Source organism: Ambystoma mexicanum, chromosome 6p (genome assembly GCF_040938575.1).
Source record: "Ambystoma mexicanum isolate Mex_15411 chromosome 6p, UKY_AmexF1_1, whole genome shotgun sequence".
Lineage (NCBI taxonomy): Eukaryota > Metazoa > Chordata > Amphibia > Caudata > Ambystomatidae > Ambystoma > Ambystoma mexicanum.
Genome location: NC_090935.1, coordinates 555,250,627 through 555,271,882, shown reverse-complemented (window position 1 = coordinate 555,271,882; position 21,256 = coordinate 555,250,627). Strand labels below are relative to the sequence as shown.

The 21,256-nt window shown below is 47.7% G+C and overlaps 1 protein-coding gene across 2 annotated transcripts in view; it reads left to right on the top strand.

Annotated features, from left to right (window-relative positions):
- Positions 1-21,256, top strand: part of LOC138511593 (uncharacterized) — a 73,340-nt gene that overhangs the window by 36,832 nt on the left and 15,252 nt on the right. Inside the window, exon 1 of one of the 2 annotated variants that reach the window (XM_069627368.1) lies at positions 13,976-14,075. The exons of the other annotated variant lie outside the window; for it this stretch is intronic. The gene's annotated coding sequence lies outside the window, so the exon portion shown is untranslated. Of the gene's footprint in view, positions 1-13,975; positions 14,076-21,256 lie in introns of those variants that run through there. 2 annotated transcript variants of the gene reach the window in all.

Sequence of the window (21,256 nt, the reverse complement as noted above, 5' to 3'; positions counted from 1 at the left end):
ATATTCGCTTGCCGGCAGGCCACTCAGCTTCCGCTACTAAGCGGTTGAAGTGTGTAACGTAAGTTACCAGTTCCTTGTTGCCCTGCCTGAGCGTCAAAAGCTCTCTATCCTTATACAGGGTGGCTGCCCGTCGATTGAATACCTTCTCAAACTCACCCAGAAACCTATCCCAGTCATAGAGTAGTGGGTCGTCCTTATGCACCAAAGGATTGGCCCATGCAGCAGCATCCCCCGTGAGATACGAAATGACGAAGGCCGTCCTAGACTGGGTGGACCGGAAGGCCATGGGTTTAGTAAGAAACTGGAGGCGGCACTGAGTGATGAAGGTAGTAAACTTCTGAGGGTCCCCAGCATAACACTCTGGGGGTGCAAGAGGAACTGCGGGCTCTGGTGACACTTGCACTTGGACGGGGACCGGGGCTGAACCAGGTAAGGGCGAGGTCTGCGCTGCCAGACTTCGGACTTGAACCGATAAGGCAGCGTATTCCTGTCGAGATGCTGCCAATTCGTTCTGCAGATCCTGCAGGACCTTAGCAATCTCATCCATGTTGCGAGAAACGGCGGAGGGTATCAAACCCACTCAGGCGCCGTAATTATTCGTGGCTTGTGCTTCTGTCAGGGTTGCACACCGGTACCTGGCGCAGGAGTGGATGTACCAACTACCCCCACACTGGTCTTGATTCCTGCAAGACGAAGCTTACGCAGGCCTTCGCGACCAGGGCAGGGAAAGAGGGTTAGGGTATCGTTGATTGGATAGGTTGGGGGGTTGTGGGAAAACCAGGAAAAGGAGTAGGGCGAGGTAATGGGTAGGTAGAGGGAAATTGGCTGAGGCTCAACTGCTGCACACCTTCATTGTCATCGTCATAACACACCACATGATAATTCCTGCAGTGCCTACAGGCTGGGCCAAACAGTACGCTTTCTGAAGTATGAATCACATAAACAACATTTGACCCCCTTGGAGCAGCTCAATTGGCAGTGGGCAACCACTGTCACAGTTAGACTAGCATGCAACACTTAGCTTGGGTTCATTGTCCGGTCCAAGTGCTCGGTCCTTGGAAAGCTGTCAGTCTGTGCTGCGTCTCTGAAAACGGTGTAGACTGGTCACGTCTTCCGCTACAAAGAAAGAATATGTGTTATTCTTGGTCACACATACACACGGTCATTCACTCCATGCCGCATTCATACTTTCTTCCCAGGCTTAATGATACGGCTCCTCACGGACTATGCCACTCGCCGTGCTTGTCATTTTAGTAAAAATGCCAGCGCGAGCTTCGCCGCGCGTGGCTTGGGGCGCGGGTATTCTCCGTTTTATGATGCCAATGTTGCGTTCCTCATATCTGCATGACTCGCGCTGCTAAACACTTTTTATCCCAGGGCTTGTACTTATCTCGTATGCCGGCGCAGGGGCGAGCGATATGGACTGGGAGACTGTGCCCCCTGCGCTTCCCAAAAGTCTCTCTACGGGCTTTCTCAGGACTGAGTATTGCGCGGCTTCGATTCCCTGGGTATGCGTCCCAAACTTATCTGAGTATTGGCGAGGGGCCGGATTCTCAATCAGGCGGGGCGGGGCCCCTCGCACGAGTTTTCCTGTGGAGCTCGGTGTCTCACGTCCTTCTCCACAGCGATCTCGAGCACAAGCCCCGTGCCGGTGTTTTCGCGCATACGCGTTGGGGCGGACCACGCCCGATCTGATCCCTGATTGGCTGTCTGTGCGCGAGGCATGCTGGGAAGTGTAGTCTCGATGCACTTGCAGTGCCTGCAGCCTACAGGGAGGACAAAGCAGTCTCCTGTATGGCAGCACCCTTCCCCATCCTACCTGAACACTACACACATTCACAACACGTGGCCCATAGTGCAGGGCACCCACCAGTTTCTTCACTTTAGGTTTCGCTGCATGCTTCGCTGCATGCTTTTTGCGTGCCCCCCCAGGTCTGCCCCTGACATGGGGCTAGTAAAAGGGAAATGTCTACCTCAGGCTGGGAATTAGAGTTGGGCGATCTATAAATCACTACTAAGTTGATAGTTGTTTTGTGATTGATGGCGAATTTCGCTAGTAGGACATCGTAACCTTCAGGGCTTTTTGATGGGGCATGATATAATTGGAGGTGGGATTTAGCTATAATGGCTACTCCCCCACCAACAGTCTTAGATCTATCAGTCCTAAGGATGGTATTATCAGGTGAGATGGCAATGGTGAGCAAAGGTCCTGACGCTTGATGGAGCCAGGATTCTGTGACTATTAGTATGTCCAAATGTTGTTCAGTGATGTAGTCATGTATCTCTTTAGTGTGGGCACCTAGGGATTGATAAGGGAGCCTTTGAGTTGGGTAGTGAGAGCAGTTCTAGGTGCTGTGGTGTTGGGTGGAATTTGGTCATCTTGTGGGCTTGCCTGTTGTTTAGTAATAGCTGTAACACTTGTTGTGAGCACTTCTGGTCGGCTTTGCGGGATGGGTTTGGTTTGTATGGGGGTAGTTATGGGAAGAATATTATTAGAGGTGCTATATTTAGTACGTGACCTGAGGCGGCGGGTTCTGGTACTGCCCTGAGTAGGGATCGATTTGAGCTGCTTGAGCCTGGTGAAGTCTGAGTTTTGGTGGAACGTGACTGTGTATGTGTGTGATCTAAGTCGAGTGAGTCTGGTGTTGCCCTGTGTGGGATAGGAGATCGGCTCATCAACAGTCTTTAGAGCGGGGATGCAGTATGTCCTAGGTGGAATGGCAATGGGTTCTGTCTTGTTGCAGTTCTTAAGGTCATTACGGGTGTTGGCCTGGTCCTGTAAGGGTGGGATGGATGCTGTGGAAGGTAAGAATGGGGTGGGGCATGGGACAGGGTGGTGCCAGGGGCAGCCTAGTCTTGAGAGGCCATTCCGATAGGTGTGGAAGGGGTGTCCTGTGCATGGAAGGCAATTAGGTACGATACAAAACGGGAGCATAATAAGAGGTACCCAGCCTATCATGACTAGAGTTATAATAATGCTAGCAGTGTGATATCCGAATAAAGTAATGGGTGAGATATCCATAGTGCATGGGTGACTGCACCAGCGTAAGACTATGGTAGGCCTTTATGGGGTTGCTAACATTTCCTTTTTGGCATATATACAGTAGACAGCGATACATTAGGCAATGGAGCAAAGCATGGTGAGCTGTTCAGGACACTGTAGTTGGTTGAGTCTAGGCAGGTACAATTAACAAAATAGTAGCAATATTATAGCCTTAATGTATTCAGAGTTAACATGTGTGCATCAGGGTCACCCTTAACATATTAGCATAAATAGCAAAAATGTATTACAATACAGTACAGGTGGTACCTATTGAGTGGCAATCCCCTGCTCTGGCGCAAGCGTGTGTTTGCAATTTGGGAGTGCGTACAGTGCCTACGGTATGGTAGTGGGATAGACAGTCAGAGCTCTGGGGGGGCACAGTGGGCTTGCATGACAAGGATAATCTATGTCCCTGTAGGTTAAATACGACACAACAATATTCACACAAATATCAGAAGATTATAGTTTTGTGCATAAGTTGTAGGTACTGAATTGGTATAGGCCCTCAGGAGTAGGGAATTGTGGCAAGCCAGAAGAAGGTCTCGGACCAGAGGACATGTTTGACAGAAGTTTTATTTAAAATAAAAGAAACTGCCTCACTGACCCTACTTCTAAAAATGGGAGTTCCCTTCATAACAAATCTAAACTAAGGAGCCTGTCTATAGTCCAAACCTATCCACTAAGCTGGCCCTACCACTTAGCAAAAACGTAAAAGAAATAGGTCGAGTGCCCTGCACTCTGGGTTCTTCACAAAATTATCTCCAGCTGTCCCAGGAGTCTCTCCTGGGTCTGCATCCAATGGTTAGAAGTAAACAACAGTTCCACTCAAGAAAAACAGTTTTTGTCAGTCTATCAATAGTTCCCCAACATTCCTCAAATTTCAAACAAACTCTCAATTTCCTGGAAAAACAAAATGTAAAAATGTCTTGAGGTGCAGGGCGATTTCCCTGATCCCTTTCCACCAACTTGTTCGATCTTCCAATACTTTGACCAAATTTCGGGTGTCTCTGTGCACCCGTGATATTTGCTTTTCACTTTGCTTATTGTGGCCTTATGAATCCTTTGGGGTCCCCTTATCCAATATCTCACTTAGTTCTTTAGGGTTCCTATGACCCCTCTCTACTGGTTCTCATAGTTTTCTTGAGTCCCTGTGACCTTTCTCGAGGTTTATGCTACTTGGGTTTCTCGGATTACCTTAACCCTTTTCCTTGTCTTGCTCTCTCAGGTCCCTGTGACTTTTGGATGCGGCTGGTGTAGTTCTTCCATCTTGCCCACTAGTTCTCTCCTCTCTTCTCCTCCCTTCGACCTGGGCAACCAATGTACCTGCTGTGTTGTGGTGCTTGCTTCAATGAGGGTCTTTTTGTAAGAGATGGCAGCATACTCCACGGCTTGCCGCTCTTCCACTCTGGAGGCTAGCGGTCTACGCCTTCCGCTCGTTTTGACTCTCTCGTTCTCCCTCTTGTTGGCTCTTGGTCTGAGAGTTGAGGACACAGTTGTCCCTTCAGCCCTGGACTCAGCATCTGTTTGTGGGCTCTGGGCCCAGCACGTCCTGTACATGGTCGTGCCTCCAGGTTTGGTTTGCTCTGCGTGGCCATTGCCTCTCCGGCCTTGCGCACTTCCTCTTTTGGCATGCAGTGTCTCCATTTGGCATCCACCACCTGCCATGCGTAAGCTGGGTCCACTTGTCTGCTCGGCTCCTCCACTTGAGTACACTTGAGTAAACTCTCACATCTGAGGCTCGCTTCGGCATTGGGTTTCTCTTCTTCTGTTCAAGGGTTGCGGGTGCTTTATTCTCGCTCAGTTATTCAGAAGTGGCGTATTGTTCACCACAGGTTATGATATGTTATGTTATGTTACTTTGCATTTATATAGCGCCTTATATACCATTGGTATGGTCTGAAGGCGCTGGTAGGTTGAACGCCCTTGGGAACCGAAGTTCAGGTCAGTAGAGAGAGTAGAGAGAGTCAAAGGTGCGTGTGAGCACCGGATATGTGTTCAGCTAGTGCGGTATTCATTTAGTAGCTGCTTCTTAGTGGTAGGTGTGGTGGTTGAGAGGTCAATAGTATTTGTTCATTCTGGCAGGATTTATCCAGACCGATTGTGGCTGCGTTAGACCTGAGGAGACGCCTGGCTGGGGTGAGTAACAAGAAGTGTTTAGTTAGAGTGATAGGGAGTATGAGGCAGATGTTGGTATGAGAACAGTTATACCGAATGGTGTCATAGTATCTCTGTGTTCCAGTTGAGTGGTGGTATAAAGAGGAGAGTAAGCGTGGTGATGTGAGATGGTGGGTTATATGCTCAATAAACGTTTCATGCATTCCAAGCCATCCCATGTAAGTCGCGCAATACTATGCATTCCAGTTCACTCCATGCAGTCACGTCCGCTCCATGCGCTCCAGTCCGCTCCATGCCCTCCAGTCTGCCCCACACATTCCATTCTGCTCCACGCACTCCAGTCCGTTTCACTCCAGTTCTTTTATGCACTCGACCCTCGTGTTTCACCTGTACCATCCACATACTTCCCGGTACCTTTCAAATGCTACACATTTTATTTGTTCTATCCACATATTTCACCCTTCCATCCACATGTGTCATCTGTTCCAACCCCATACATCTCACGTTCAATCAACACAGGTCACCCGTTCCATCAACATGCGTCACTCGTTCCATGAACATATATCACACCATACTCGTTCCATCATACATACATCACCCGTTTTATCTACATACGTCGCCCATTCCTACCACAAACCTCACCCGTTCTGTCCGCTCTCGGCACTCCATGGCTCTAAGTAGTCATCCGTTCTACACACTCATCCGCTCTATGCACTCATCCGCTCTAGGCGCTCATCGTTTCTAGGCGCTCATCCTCTTTGCATGCTCTACGCATTAATCTGCTCTATGTACTCACCCTCCCTACGCACTCCCCCGCTCTACGCACTCACCCGCTCACACGCACCCCTCCGCTCTCACGCACCTCTTAGCTCTCACGCACCCCTTTGCTCCTAGTTCGCTGTTACGCATTCATTCGCTCTTACACACTCCTCCGTTCTTACTCACTCCTCCATTCTACACAGGTTGTCAAGCATGTGGAAAGTTCAGCATTATTACCATGAGTCAAACAATTAGATGTATTGTCAGAATTACCCTGAGCCAAACATATAGATGTATTGTCAGTATTTCTTTGTCCCATGAAGGCAGATAATATCTTGGGTATAGGGAGTTCCCCCTGAGAATGGGAGTTGATGTCCCCTAAAAGGGAGTCACAGTCGGTGAGATCCCCCTTTCCCGAACCCCTAGAGAGGGTCTTGCTGAGCGGGCTCCCTTCCCTTGCCTTTAAGGGGATGGCTCCCTCTAGGGAAGAAGGGATGAAGTCTTCAGATTAGTCACATATTGCACTTCTATTTTTTGTATAGTGGTTGACAGTGATTTGCCAATACCTCGGAGGGAAGTCAAAGGTGGTCAGGTACTGAGGTGCCCCTAACCTATCTGCTAGTTCATAAACATGTGCGATTGTGTGTGCAACGGTCTTTGTAATAGTACTGCACTCCTAGTTTTCTATGCAAAACCTCAATTAGGACCTGATATAAGAATTAGCATGACAATGCTTGACTATGGACTATTCGATGGTTCAATCAGCCCAAGGTCTACCATTTTGGTGACTTGAGCCTAGTTGTGCTCCCAGACCTTTTCTGATGTCGTGAATGCTTTTATTTTCAATATGTTTGTATTAGCATTTGATTATGACAACCTTAGAGGCTCATTATTCAAACTCTCTACCCAACTTGTAACATACCATATGTACTTTCTTTAGTACAACCACATTCGCAAACTTGTATCCAACTTAACGATTCCCTCCCCCCACCAATAATACCTTGGCAGTGCATCTGACTTTTCTACAGCAGATTTAACCTTCCACTTTACCTGTTCTTTGTCTCCTCATTATCCCAAAAGATGTCAGGATCAACAAAACAGACTCTTTGCTTTTACTCTAGCCAATTACTCTAGTACAGTATTGGTGTTCGCCTTGCAGTGCTAAGTCAGATGCCATAGGCTCATGAACAAAGCATGTTCGACATACATTGCATGCAAGACCTGGTCCGTTGCTACTATGCCTTATATTTTTGGCAACCAATTTACAGAACCCACTGACTGTATGATAACTGTGTAACCATAAAATGAAAGTATTCATGTATCTTCTGCGCCCTGATAACCTTGGGTCTGGCGCGCACTGCAAATGAATAACCAAACAAACAAACAAGTCATGTTGTTTTTTTGCATGCTGTGGCTATTGCAAATTTTGCTGCTAGAGTAGGATGCCGTACCAGCTTCCTATCTGCATGTATTGCACTAGGGCCTTTCACCTTCTTCAGTTGAATTCGGCTTCGAGCCTCAGGGTAGCCCAGAGCCGCAACCCACATGTTGGCGGTTTTATTATAAAGCAAATACTTTTTTAACTCAGTACATTAAATGTGTTCTTTGCAGCATGCAAATCAAAGGCTGCTTTTGCTAGTACCATCACACAATACACTCCTGCCGGCTTTGCAATATCCAGCAGAGCGCTAGATCTGAACACCTGGTTTCAATTACGTTAGCAGCCTTGTTGACAATGAAAGCTTACTAGGCTTTTTAGATGGGTTTCAGCTGCTAGCCAGCTGCTTTTCTTTGTTCTGCAATGCAGAGGCAAATACACCTGTTCCTTGAAAATCTTCAGCTACTTGTCCCTTACATTTATTGCTTTATCTAGGATTTAAAAACAGAATGAAGTCACAAGGTGGGGCTTCAACAGATGAAGGCTGTATTACTTTAAATGCCTACTTGCCAGCTGAAGACAGACTATTTTTTCAGGCATGTTGTACCCTACTTTCATTCCTTAGGTGCAGAGCTTTGTTTTTGCTTGAAGAGGAATGAAGCGCAAGGTGGGGCTCATGCTATGTGCTCTCAATTATAAAACCAGGGAAATGACTCATTGCAGTTGGCATAACGCACCACACAGCTGCATCAGACGGGGTTTCATAGCTGTAGGCCAGAGGACCCCCAAACATTATTTGGAAATGGAATCCCAAAAACACCTATGCATTTTCAGCTGGACCTGCCTATCCAACCTTGTTATTCGCTTTAAAGTACGATCGTTGGCCTTTGGGGCATAAATCTCCTTCCTTTCACCTCCTTCCCGAATATCGCCAGCATATGGTGTGGTGTCACGTGCCCCGGAATAGCAGGGTCACGTGACACTACGGGCGGATGCAGTAATAAAGGCATCACCGGAACTGGCGTCTTAACGCCAGTCCGGGTTTAGGCATCGATACCTGTGGTCCCGTGTGTTTATTGCTGCGCAGCCCCCGCGACAGCCTTACGGTCACGGAGCGAGAGCCCCGCTCCGTGTCAGTCACGCCTGCTGAGCCTGCAGGCCTATCATCACACTGGCGACGAGGCGGTGAGTGGGTTGCGAGCTCCGACAACAACGGAGGCCATCGCACCCACGGACCCGCGTTTGTACGATCGCGGAGCCGGCAAGACTTCAACGCCGGCCCCGCCCACCATCACGTTCAACTTCCAGTGGCGGCGGAGAGTAGGCCCAGTGCCCCAGGGCCCCTACAAGAAAAAAAAAATCAGCATTTCTGGTAACACCCCAGGCAGCAGCCCCCAGCCCTGGCAGCTGCATCCAACAGAAACCACTACCCCACGATAAGTGGAAAAGGCAATCGACGCAGGATAACCCACGGCCTACCCTGCCAGGACGCCGCACGTGGGACCACGCGCTGCACGCTCACCAGGCCCAACTGCCAACACACGGTAAGCTGCAACACAGCGCCGTAACGCCGCACAACACACCATGTCCGACCCGACGTCCAGCCCATCAGAGACCAGCGCCAGGTCCACGTCGAGAAGGAGCCTCACCGAGGAACGCACTGACCCCTCGCTAACCACGTTCATGCCGCCTTTTGACCCGTTTACCAATGGAGCAGCCATCAGATGGGAAATATGGTTACAACAGTTCGAGATGCACCTCGACGCGAGAGATATCACTACGCCCAAAAAGATGCGCACTTTTCTCTTCCTCAACATAGGATCTGCCGCCCTGCGCCTATTCAACGCCACACCAAACAGAGGTACTGATGCCAACTACGCTGCAGCCAAAGCTGACCTCTCCAACATGTTCAAACCAGACCTCAACCCCGACTACGAGAGGTTTCACTTCTGCATGGCGAGGCAACGGGAAAAAGAGACAGTGGTCAAGTTTCACGCTCGCCTTCGCGAAATGGCTGTAGGCTGCGAATTTCCAGACGAGGAATTCGCCATCCGCCTCCAGATTATCAACGGCATCTCGTCCGAGAAGCTGAGGAGGGCGATACTATCAGAGAAGAATGTAAGGCTATCACGCATCCTCGAGATGGCAAGACTCCGCGAGCAAACAGAGGACCAAGTAGCAGTAATGGAAGCGGCCATTCAGAGGCTACCGCTTGACAACCCTGGACCAACAGAAGATGTAGCGGCCATCTCCCGACACCAGGGCACCCGCCCGAAACAAAACACAAGAATGCAACCACCGCAAAGGCGCGACCAATCGTGCAAGTGGTGCGGAGGCCCATGGCATAAAGGGGATTCCTGCCCAGCGTGGGGGTCAACATGCAGAAAATGCAACCGCCTGAACCATTACGCCGCAGTCTGCCTAAATCCACCGAACAAGAACGACCGGGACACAGACTCGCGGCCACCACAAGAACCACGCAGGAGATTCGCGCCCAAAGAGCCCCGCCAACCAACGCGGAGAGGGAAAGCTAGGGCAGTCGACGAATCACACAGATCCCAAACCACGAGCGAAAGCGACGAAAGTAACAGCGACTCATCCCCCGAAAGTCAAGACAAAGAAATGAGAAAGAAAGGGAAGAGGCGAATACACCGAGTGCACCTACTATCGGCACTGTCAAGCTGCACATAGATCCCACCATCGAACCCAAAGCCGTACGGCACAGGCGAATCCCATTCCACCTGAGAGAAGCCGTGGAAAAGGACCTAATCAAGCTCGAAAATGCAGGGATCATTGAGAAGACGTCTGGACCAACCCCGTGGGTTTCGCCGATGGTAGTGGCCCAGAAACCAAAACAACCAGGTGCAGTGAGGATTTGCATCGACATGCGGCTCCCCAACATAGCTATCGGTCGTGAGCGCCATGTCACTCCCACCATCGACGAGCTCATTGTAGATCTCACGGGGGCGACGGTCTTCAGCAAGCTCGACCTCTGGTCCGGCTATCATCAGCTAAAACTATCAAAAGAGTCCAGATACATCACAACATTTTCGTCCCATCTTGGCCTGATGCGATACAAGAGACTCAACTTCGGGATATCTTCGGCGGCGGAAGTATTCCAGCATGAGATCCGGAAAGTCATCACAGGCCTCGAGGGAGCAACCAACATCAGTGACGATATCCTTGTATATGCGTCAAACAAAGACGACCACCACCAACGCTTAGCAGCAGTCCTAAAGAGACTCGAAGAGGCCGGTCTGACCCTCAACGCAGACAAATGTGAATTCAACAAAAAGGAACTCTGTTTCTTCGGATACATCTTCAGTGCGGCAGGAGTGTCCCCAGACCCATCAAAGGTACAGGACATAAAAGGATTCAAACCACCACAATCAGCCTCAGAGGTGAGAAGCTTTATGGGAATGGCCACATACTGTGCCCGATTTATCCCTGATCTTGCAAGCATCGCCAGCCCACTCAGGGAGCTAACCAAGAAAGATCAAAAGTGGGAGTGGACGGAGGTTCACCAACAGGCTTTTCAACAAATAAAAGACTCCCTGTCCGCCTCCACCACCATGGCGTTTTTCAACGTAGACCGACAGACCGAACTTCTTGTTGACGCCAGCCCAGTTGGCCTAGGAGCCGTGCTGACCCAAACAGATAAAGATGGCACGATATTTCCAATCGCGTTTGCCAGCAGAGCCCTCACCAAACCTGAACTAAATTATGCCCACATCGAGAAGGAAGCCCTAGCCATTCTGTGGGGATGTCGCCACTTTAAGGTCTACCTGTTAGGAAAACAGGCGAAAGTTTTCACCGACCACAAGCCCCTTGTCCCGATATTCCGAGGCTCCGCCCCACATCCGCCCGCCCGCATTGAGAAGTGGATGTTGCAGCTTCAACCCTACAACATTGAAGTAGAATACCGCCCAGGTTCGGATAATCCGGCGGACTACCTGTCCCGCCACCCGTGGCCAGCCACCGACAAAGAACAGCGCCACGCAACAGAAACGGACGAACACGTCTGTCACGTGATAGCATGCGCCCGGCCACGAGCCTTGACACTGCAGGAAGTGGTACAAGAAACAGCAGAGGACACCGTCTTAAAACATACGGCCGCAGCCATACAGTCAGGCAACTGGAAAACGTACCTCATGTCAATGTCTCACCGAACAAACACTGCCCAAGCCAAACTCAGAGCCCTGTTCGATATCAGACATGAACTGTCTGTGGCCCCTGAGGGAGTAATACTGAAAGGACACAGGATCATATTACCAGAATCCCTTGAGGACAGAGCGCTCAAGCTGGCCCACAGTGGACACCAAGGGATTGTCAAGTCGACCGCCTACCTAAAGTCCCGAATGTGGATGCCAAACATGCACCAGAGAATTACAGAACTCGTAGAATCCTGCACGGCATGCCAAGCCTCACGGAGACCAGCAAACCCAGAACCACTCAGCTGCGCCCCCCGAAGCCGAAGACGATGGGAGGCCGTCAGCATGGACCACTGCACCATCGCTGGAGAAGGATACCTGCTAGTAGTGATAGATGAGTTTAGCAGATACCCGGAAGTAGAGCATGTCGCCTCGACGAACGCAGAAACCATCATCCTCACACTGGAGAAAATATTCGCCACCCATGGCATTCCCAAGAAAATGAAGAGTGACAATGGCCCATCGTTTGTCAGTCAAGAACTAAGGGACTTTTTCAAAGAGGTCAACGTCAAACATCAACGCATCACCCCAAGATGGCCTCAGGCAAACGGTGACGCAGAGCGTTTCATGGGATCCCTGAACAAGATCATCAGGATCGCCAAGGAACAAGGGCACCCCTGGTTGAAGGCTGTATATCGGTTTCTGAGGACACACCGACAAACCCCACACTCAGCCACAGGGGTCAGCCCGGCGGCCCTCATGTTCGGAGTTCCCATCCAGGCAGAGCTACCGATACACCCAGACTGGACAGCGCCAGACCCAGATATCATCAGGATGGAGGCAAGACGGGAAAGACACAATGAGCGAGAAAGCATTGCTCGACGAGCACACCACAGAGACATAAACCCGGGGGACACAGTCCTCGTCAGGAACCGGGCACCACCGAAGAAAATGTCCCTCAACTTCGAAGCGCGCCCGTGGACTGTCGCGACCACTAACCACAGCATGATTACGGCAACCCGCGGAAAAGAGACAGTAACCAGGAACGTCTCCCATTTCAGGAAAGTGCCCCCAGAAATGTGGGAAGAACAACGGTCACCCCAGAGGGAGGAAGTAGTACACCCACCTCAAACACCCACGCCACAGCAGACCATCGAAGTGCCGGAAGGAGGAAGTGGTGAAGTGGAGGCCGCCACGGAAAACGCGCCACGAGAGAGAAGCACCCGATACAGTCTGAGAGAAAGGCCCAAACCATCTTCCCGCCTTCAAGGATATGTAGTAGACGAAATATACCAAGGAAGACGACAGCAGAGGCAGAGACATTCACTCACCCAGAAGTAAGACTCTATGTAAAATGTTATGTTAACTCATGGGAGTCTCACCTCCAATTTGGGGAGAAATGTGGTGTCACGTGTCCCGGAATAGCAGGGTCACGTGACACTACGGGAGGATGCAGTAATAAAGGCATCACCGGAACTGGCGTCTTAACACCAGTCCGGGTTTAGGCATCGATACCTGTGGTCCCGTGTGTTTATTGCTGCGCAGCTCCCGCGCCCCGTGACAGCCTTACGGTCACGGAGCGAGAGCCCCGCTCCGTGTCATTCACGCCTGCTGAGCCTGCAGGCCTATCATCACATATGGCACTGTCAGCAAATATATAGTGCATCCCCAATAACTATACAAATTCATCCAGCATTCTTGCAAAGCAATTGGGGAAAAAGTGGTTTCCCTTCTCTAGCATATGGTAATAATGATAATGTTATGCTAACTCCTTAATTGGATACACACACTGTACACTCTTCAGTTCTCCCAAAGCTTCCCCCATTCTCCCTCTGGAATTATTTTCGCGAACTCAGATTCCCACCATTGTCTTCTAAAGTTGTTTCCTCTGTATGTCAGTTCAGGGATACAATTGCCCATATTAAAAATGAAGTTGCATCCAAGTGAGATCTCAAGTGAGCTGTTGAGCTGCTGTGAGCTGCACTGAGGACTTGGCTGTGCTTTCGCAGTGTTTTTCACCTCCATGTTGTATTCACGGACCCATGCGCAAGAGGAAGGTCCGCTTTGAAATCTGAAGCGAAACGCTGTATTTCCAGACTACGTTAACCAGCATCCATTGCCTGTGTTAACACCCACCCCCAAGCCTCCAGGAAAGCCATATTAAACCGGATGTAGCGCATCCAGCGTGCGCATCCAAGTGAGATTTCAAGTGATCTGTTGAGGTGCTGTGAGCTGCACTGAGGACTTGGCTGTGCTTTCGCTGTGTTTTTCGCCTCCACGTTGTATTCACGGACCCATGAGCAAGAGGAAGGTCCGCTTTGAACTCTGAAGCGAAACGCTGTATTTCCAGACTAGGTTAACCAGCGTAATTAACTTTAACTATTCTTTTGATCAACTGTTTTGAAGTGGGCTGGGCAGCTTGTTTCTGAAGTGGGGTGGGCTGTCAGAAGTGGGTTGGGTTGTTCACAACAGCTCGTGTGCATATTGGTTTACGTTATTAGCACGCCCACTGACCCTGTCCCTCCTCCCTTTCCATTCTAGATCCATTGCCTCCGCCCCCAAGCCTCCAGGAAAGCCATATTAAACCGGATGTAGCGCATCCAGCGCGCACATCCAAGTGAGATCTCAAGTAAGCTGTTGAGCTGTTTGGCTGAGTGGGTGAGTGTGAGCTGCGGATGTCTGTATACTGCGTGTGAGGGGTGTACATGTTCATTCAAAGTGTATGTATTTATTCAGTGCTACATATTTTTCTTCTTGTGTTTTGCATTTTGAATGTCTTAAGTAAGACAATTTTAAAAGTTATACACTTGCTCTATATTAACTTAGAGCTAATTTGCCTTCTGGAATAGGAGCATAGCTCTCAACTCACCCGCTTTTGGCGGGTGTCACCCGCCTTGCAAACAGGTGAGTCACCCGCCAAGCCTCGTGCACGCCCATTCATTTCAATGGGCATCTCACCCGCCAAACACAAAATCGGGTGATTTCACCCGCCTTTGCATCGAAAAAGGTTGAGAGCTATGTAGGAGCACGCTAACAAAAAGCAAAGTTACGCCCTCCTTTGGCCAGAACGAGGTCTGCAGACTGGGACAATGATTTTGCAGACATTAAAAACAGGCATGCCAAATAGAAGCCTGTTGCAAAGGGTAAGAGACCCTCTGGCTGTAAGACAGCGACCCACTAGTTATTCTTGCTCCACACCTCGGCGTGGTACTAACTCTAACATTAATGGAGTGCTAGCGAACTCCGATATTAGGAAGTTTTGAAATGGCACACTATCTGCATATAGGGTAAAAAATGTAGGCGAAATTGATGAAAAACAAACTGGTGGAAATGCAGAGATAGTGAGCCTTGTCTCTTCAGACAGGAGCAAGATCACTTCTCACACTGCACTCGGCATGCATGCGGCGGAGTCGCCGCCTTCAACGCCGCAAAAAGACGTGTCCTTATTGGACACAGCGATGTTGAATAATTTGCCCCCTACGGGCATGATGCCAAATCCTTTGTGTCGGAGCCCCATGGATGAAGCAGTTATTGATCTGGAGGATAATGATTCAGTATTGTCTAACAACTTACTTCCTGAAAATATTTCAGGTTCACCTTTAATCTTTTCAGAGGATAGCCATAGCATTGTGGAGTCAGTTTCCTCAGCTGACTCTCAAACGCCAATCATTTTACAAACTAACAACCATAGCATTAATACATCTGTGGTCATCCATCATCCTGATAAGTTATTAAGAGTGACACTGCAAGCAATGAATCTGGCAATTCAGACTTTGGGCAATGTTTTTCAAGCCTGTGAACAGAAATTACACACTCAAGGCAAAATTCTGCAGAAAATTCTCCCTTGGCAAAGTTCTAAATCCCCTTATTTGGAATGAATACCGGAAACATCTAAATCCAACTCTTAAAATTGCCACATCATCTGTAGCATGCCAAACAGACATCATTTCAGCTTCTGATCAGGCTTTCAAATCTATTGATCAAGCTAAAGCACTCAAAGAGATCTTACCTGCAGTAACATGCATTGAAGAGATCATTTATGATGTCACCATAAACACAGAGAAAACACCAAATAATAAGATTGTAACGCCTGACCTGGCCATTGTTGACGATAGCAGCTCTGTGAATCTAAAAAAAACTTTACTATCTTCACGCCAGGGGCTCAAGAGAAAAAGGTTAAGAAAGTGAGCCAAACGAGACTATCAAAAAACATATAAGCTCCAAAAAGCACAGGAAAGGCTATCTCAAAAACATGTTTAAAGCCATATCGCTCCCTAAGAGAAATGCTGTGATGGCTTCTCAAGCGATCAAACAGAAATAGTCCCTTCAATCGCAGTCTAGAACTAATGGGATTGCTACTTTCACTCCAGTACAGGCCATGAGTTATCCACCTTTGGATGACTTAATGGAGGAAATAAGTAATCAAAACACCTTAGATTCCAATCCCCCAAGTAAGGAAAATACTGTGCTCGGAAAGATTCCTGCTCCATCTAAACACACAATGGTGGTTAATGAATCCACACAAAGTACATGCATAGCAGACATTCGCAAAGCAGTAGATGCTTACATGGCAGGATTTATGCTGTCGGCGCCTCTCCGTCTGGCAAATAACTCTCACCAGCCTAGTATAATAAAGCCTCTGTCTCAACCTTGTCCCACCCCAAGTGAGAAACATCAGGAGTCAGGAAGTGGACAAAGCAGCCAGAGGACGAACATAGTTGCGGAGGAGAAACCCCAAGTATTACACTCCTTGGAGGATACATCCATGCGTCAACTTGTGATTCCCCCCGCCTGTGACCACCAGCACTCATCAACCTCAGGGTTCACTGGGGCATACCAACCCCGGTGCAGTACCCACCGATATCTCTGGAGCCATTATGCGTCTAATTCAGAGTGCATTGAGCAATCTGCAAGACCAAAAGCCACAAAAAATACAAACAGATCTGCACAGCAAAATGAAAGGTGCCGCCAGGAAGAAAATAGTTCTACCCACTAGGAAGCCTCCAGCCGCCCATTCATTAGTATTACCGCGTAGACTCCCTCCGCTCACTCAATATGACTTGAACCGAAGAGCGGTGATGGCCATCTTCTCAGAGGTACAACAGTTGGAGAACATTGTTTCTTCTGATTTTGCATTAGTTGAATTCACCAGCAAGGAGCACTGGAATTCTGTGAGACTCTGGATGCATTCACGAGTAGTGCAGAATACAATATGGCAGGCGAAAAATGCGTTATATAAGCTAGGTTTTACACTGACATTAGAACCAAGAATGGGGCCTAGTAATACCCTGAACATGGACCAAGGGGGCCATTCAAATCAGAACCTTATGGGGACCAAGATGACAAAAAATTCCAACAGAGTAACATGTCTTGGAATTGCCAACGCACGTCCAACCAGATTTAACTAGACATGGAAGTAACTTTGGGCCATCTGTCTCTTTTAAGTTGGAACACAAGGGGATTTAAACATCTGCTTAACAATGATGAAAGCAGTATAAGTAAATGTGACATAGTCCCCTTTCAAGAGACTTGGCTCACCATTCCTCCAATCTGGGAGAATCATAAATTTCACCTAAACCCTGCTTTAAAACCTGCAGTAGGTAGACCGATTTCTGGCTTGCTCACAGCTGTAAAATTGGTGAAGGGTTTGTCATCCAAATTTGGGCAGCCCCCACCCAATAAGTACATGCTGCTGGTCAAAGTCTTCTGCTTAAAGGAAGAGTATGCAATTCTAAATGTATACTGGAACCCGATTGCACTTATCTGATGATGTGTTTTTCAGATATCTGAATGCCCTCCTAGATGTGGTAGCACAAGATCAAAATGTTAGATTTCTGGTGTTAGCTGGAGATTTAAATTTAAACTGCATGGCGAAAACAGATAATCTCCATAATAAGAGACACCTGAGATGGAATTCCTTGGTAAACGCCAGAGACCTTCATGTGCTCAATGGTGCTTTTGCCTCAGACATTCCGCCAGCAGCGACATGGCACAAGGGGGAGAGCACATCCGTAATAGACTACATTTATGTGAATTCTGCATTGTGGTCTCCCATGAATAACCTTTGTGTCATCAAATCCGACATGATTGACCATAACGTCCTCAATGCTGAGTGGGGGGCGTTGGTGGTCCATGAGGTCGACCAATTTGAGTCTGAACAAGGCTGTATTATGGTAAATGCTGGTGGCAATTGGCTCTGATGGTTGGAGGACGAACTGGTGCATTTTAATCGATTGTTAACCCACAGGGATTCAAGCAATTACACTCAGCCTGGAAATGGGGGGTTGGTTTACTGTGATGTAATTCAGGCATTTCAGCAGGGAAAAGCAAACACAAAACCCCCATTGCGCCATTTGCACAAACAGGACAATGTAGTCAGAGCAAGAAAATCAAAGTATCATTCAGACATGAGACATATTTCACAGTGTCCTGCCTCTATTAGAACCAAGGCAGTGAAAGGGATAAAAGCCAGTTGCAGAAACTGGATCAAGGGGTATAGAGCAGTCTTGTATCAACAAGATGGTGCGAACATGCTTAAAATCGTAGCGAATAAAAATATTTCAAAAATGTGGGCTGTAATAAATCACTCAATAGCATCACCCCAAATACTATTGCAGTGAACCACAGTGAATACGCATGCATGGGTAACACACCTCACAGTTATACTCACCGCCTAAGGACAGTAAGACCCTTGAGCAATTAAATATACCAATTGCTTTCCATCTAGCATTTGATCAATCCGACATACTATATCTCATTATGACATCTAGTAACTCGAAAGCAGTTGGACCTGATGGTTTATCTAATCATGCCTTGAAAACACACCCTGAAATTTGGTCTTCCATACTGTATAAGATTTTCTCAGCAATAAATTTGACACTGACTCTACCTAGGACATGGACCCAAGCCATCATGGTACCTATTTACAAAAAAGGAGATGGGCAATCTCCTGCTAGTTATAGGCCCATATCCCTTTTAGATGTGCCAGGCAAGATTTTCTGCTGGTTAATCCTGAGAGAGTTACAAACATCGGCCTCTGGAAAAAAACAAACTGATCCCTTACAATCTGGTTTCGTGAGAGGCTTGGGAACCATTCCTAATATTTTGTCCTTGATGATGATTCAATCACAATTCGCCGATAGGAGTCAGCTGTTATATCTGGGCTTTATAGACCTCAGAGTGGCATTCGATCCTGTCGACAGGGTCCTGTTATACAACAAGTTAAATCATCACGAATGCCCTCACTCGCTAATCTCTCTGATAATGTTATTCCACATGAAAACAACTATGCGAGTCTGTGTCACATTGGACGGTAAACTATCCCCAATAATTGTTACACAAAGAGGCCTGAAACCGGGCTGTGCATTAGCCTCGTTTCTCTTTAATTTTTTCATTTTAGACATTGGTGCTGAGTTTACCAACTGCAATGGTGATCCACTTAGATTAGGAAACCAAAAAATTCCTTATCTTTTATATGCGGATGATTTGGTACTCTTTTCACAAACCCCGCAGGGGATTCACCGAATGTTGCCATGACTAGGCTCTTATGTTCAGTTGAATAAATTGGACATCAATACAACGAAAACGCAAATTGTCATCTGTAGTAATGCACGTAGCACCAGAAAATTCAAGTATACATGGTACTTGCAAGATTCCAAACTACTCACAGTTCCTCAATATAAATATCTGGGGGTATCAATTCAAAATGTAAAGACCTTGCACCAAGATACCTTAGAATTTAAAAACAGACTCCAGAATCTAACGTCTCAAACAAAAGTGTTAATTCGTAAGTTTGGGACATTTTCGTTGAAGCAAATTGTTGTGTTTTACAAAATGAAGGTTATGCCCATTATGCTGTATGATGTAGAGGGAACTTTACCAAAGAAGCGGGCATTTTGGGATTTGCTTGAATCTATTTATTGGAAACAAATATTACATCTACCCAGTAGCATTCCGATATCGTTAATACACCATGAATTTGGGCTTCTATCTATTTACTCGCAAGCTACATGAAATTGTGTACGTTATTACCTCTAGGATGTTCCGTCCCTAATTGCCTCATCCGGGTGTACCGACTTGCGGTATGCTTATGACTGCTCAATTAGCACCTGCGGTTGCAAAGTCTGAGAGGAATCTATGGTAAGCGCCTTTTCTTTCAATGCCTTTTAAGTAATTATATTGCTATTTCAGATGCCATCCCCACTCGTAAAAACCTTAAAACTATTCCCAACATCATGCATATCAATGAGCTGGAAGTTTGTGACAAGGAATCTCAATACCCAGGCGACTTTGTTACACACTTTCTTTAGTGCGTATCTTAAAGTGCTGAAAGAACAGTGGTGCCAAACTTTGCATTCTTCATGTTTGCTTTCTGGGACTCCATTCAGGATGTGGAAAATGAAGCTACAATGATAGATATTCTTTTTCCTTGTGTCTGTAATGTGAAGGGACAGGCAACCTAATTCAGCAGAAGGAAGAACAGAGAAGGTAAATTAGAACAATGAAGCAACCACTAGGGTTGTGCACAGGATGGACATGAGACTGCACATAGAAGGGTACGACGTCCTTTCATCGACACCCATCGTTTTTACAAAGGGTGTTTTTTCAGTGGAATTTTTCATGAAAAAACCTTTTAGAAATTCTTTGGGGGGTGGGAAAGGGGATATAAAGGGTTGGGGGTGTCAGGGATGAAAAATAGGTAAATGACTGGGGGTATCAGGGGAACCCCCCAAAAACAAAAATGAAAGAAATTATAAATGTTTTTTCGGCAAAAATCCAGCAGAAGAACACCAGTCGTAAAAACGGGTGTCGATGAAATGACGTAGGACCTATAGAAGGGAAGCCCAATGCTCTGTGTGAGTTACTATTACGGGTACTTACCCTGATGGCCAATGAGAGATGGCCAGCAAAAATGTTTTCTGTGTCTGGACCCTAAGGCACAAACAAGGAGTGTAAAAGCATATGTGGGTGTAGCTGGAGCATGCAGTGGATGACTTCTGTGGGAACAGCAATCACCCACTGTTACATGAAATACACAACATACTACAGGTAAAACGAGCCACAGAAATGGGTTGAGATTGCCTCCTAGGCTATAGGAGCCAATCTCTGTACAAAGGAATACACAGAGGTACCGGTGAGGACACTATAGAACACGTACCAAACATTAAGAGCCCAAAAGGGAAGCAGGAATTCAGAACAAAAACACATGAACTATGAATACAGAAAACTGTAGCAAGATACTAGAACAAGGTGTCTGTTGCTTGAGACTAGAACAAGGTATGGCCTATGACGTCACAACCTAAGCACCCGCCGTGGGAGGAGTTCGACCAGCTCACTGCCGCCCCGGATGTCAAGATCCACCGTGGCCACGCCCCGCACACCGAGGCAAACTGCGTGCCATCCCAACCTCGGGCTGGGACCTCAGGTGGAGCTGACACCGACCATATGGATCAACTCGATTAGACATAATCCACCAACATCGCCATCATTAGAGATGCTATGACGACATAGCCAGTGGACAAGAACACACGTGCCACCAAGCACATGGATCAGAAACACACCAACCCACACGAAGAACATACTCAGTGCTATGATGCAGAAGACCACTCACATATGCATCGTTGTTATTTTTCACATAGGCCAACTACAGCACCGCAGAAACGCAAGATGCCAGAAGAGCTTGTGTACATGCTTACAGACGCTTCCTCGCTACTAAAACTATAAAGATGTAGCCCTGTGCATGGACTAGTGCATAAGAACCCATGTTGCCCCTCGCGACCCCCGTATTATGGACTGTATACCGCCACCCAT